Below are 1,506 nucleotides of genomic sequence, written 5' to 3'. Positions count from 1 at the left end.
AAGCCACCACAGTATGACTAACTGACAGACGAGTGGTGGCCATTTGGTTTTAAGTGGAAACTGTCACTTTAAATTTCGAGGAGATCTGTGTGAATGCATAGTAGAACTCTCCAGGACAGGGGTTGGGTTGTCCATTTGCTCAGGCATCCCCTCTAGTTACCAGAATGGAGGTGCACAGACAAGAGACCAATGAACAGATACCAAAAAAAGAGCTTCTACACATGTATCTCCATGGTTCTGTCAGGTTTTTGTCACTGTTATGATCCTTTCCCCACTTGGTCTCTCCCAAGATGGCGTCTCTGGGAGCAGCTGAGTGTCTTGAATTAGAAAGCAATGGGTTTCTTGGTTCTGCTTCAAACTCCCCTAGCTGTAAACCTTCTAAGCATCTAAATATTTATTTATATGTGGTTCAGAGTTCTAGCACCATCCCCTGAGCCTGCTTGGTCCAGTATTCTGTGTTGTTGTTGATGTAGCTCCTTTAGTCAGCTTAGATATGAAATTTTCTCATTAAAATAGCCTTCTTCTCCTACTCTACTCCTACCACAAAAGAAATATTGGGGCAGGAGGGAGGTTGTAGAACGAGGGACAATATTTTGGAGGCATCGAACTTCTGTAAGGATAACAGTAAACATTTGGAAAAGGATGAGTTGGTGTTGAATAACATGATGGACATGAATGATGAAGCCAAGCAATAGCACATTTTTGACATTGTATGTATTTAACACAATAAAATGTTGACAATGAACAAATATAGCTCATAACTTTAAAAGTATCTGAGCTTAATATTGTTGCTGATATTTTTGTTCTTTGCCATCAAATCAATTTAGACTCACAGAGAACCTATGTGAAATGTTTAGTACTAATTTCCCCAGTTTAAAATATGAATGTTGTTAAGTGCCATTGAATTGGTCCCAACTCATAGTGATTCTTTATATGGTTTCTGAGGCTGTACATTTTTATGGGAGAAGAAAGTCTTATATCTTGGTTACCGACTTTTGGGCTCTAACTGCCAATCTTGATTTTTGCAGTCCACTGCATATACTACAGGTCCACTGTGCTTCCAAAATATAAATATAATTGCATAAAAGGTGTACAGTTGAGTTGTTAAGCATTTCAAAATTTTTAAAAGCATACCTGTTTTGGTGTTCATGCTCAAGATATGTATTTTGTAAAATGTAGATTTTACAATTTAAAATATGACTTGTAAACATTGAAAATAGGAAAACTGTAGATACTTCTATAATTTACGTAGAACCCATATCATATGGTGTGTGTCTTTATTGAGGAAAAATAAATAATTAATTCATTTTTTTCTTAAACTTTTCAAGTTATTTATTAATTCTTAAGGCTGATGAAGGATAAAACATATTATACTACAGTATTATATATCTTCATTTACATAAGGAACTGGTTGAGTTTATTGAAACAGCAGTTATCATTAGGTACTGTAGATAGGTTTATACTCATAGCCCTATATCCAACAGAATTATACACTGCCTGATCCTG

At 35.7% G+C, this 1,506-nt stretch overlaps 1 pseudogene; it reads right to left on the bottom strand.

Annotated features, from left to right (window-relative positions):
* The window catches only part of LOC102827511, a 28,165-nt pseudogene extending 27,015 nt beyond the window's left edge, over window positions 1-1,150 (bottom strand).
* Between the last annotated feature and the right edge of the window lie 356 nt (window positions 1,151-1,506).

This window comes from Chrysochloris asiatica, unplaced genomic scaffold, assembly GCF_000296735.1.
Source record: "Chrysochloris asiatica unplaced genomic scaffold, ChrAsi1.0 scaffold00501, whole genome shotgun sequence".
Lineage (NCBI taxonomy): Eukaryota > Metazoa > Chordata > Mammalia > Afrosoricida > Chrysochloridae > Chrysochloris > Chrysochloris asiatica.
Note: the sequence above shows the minus strand (reverse complement) of the source record. Positions and strands in the feature narration are given on the sequence as shown.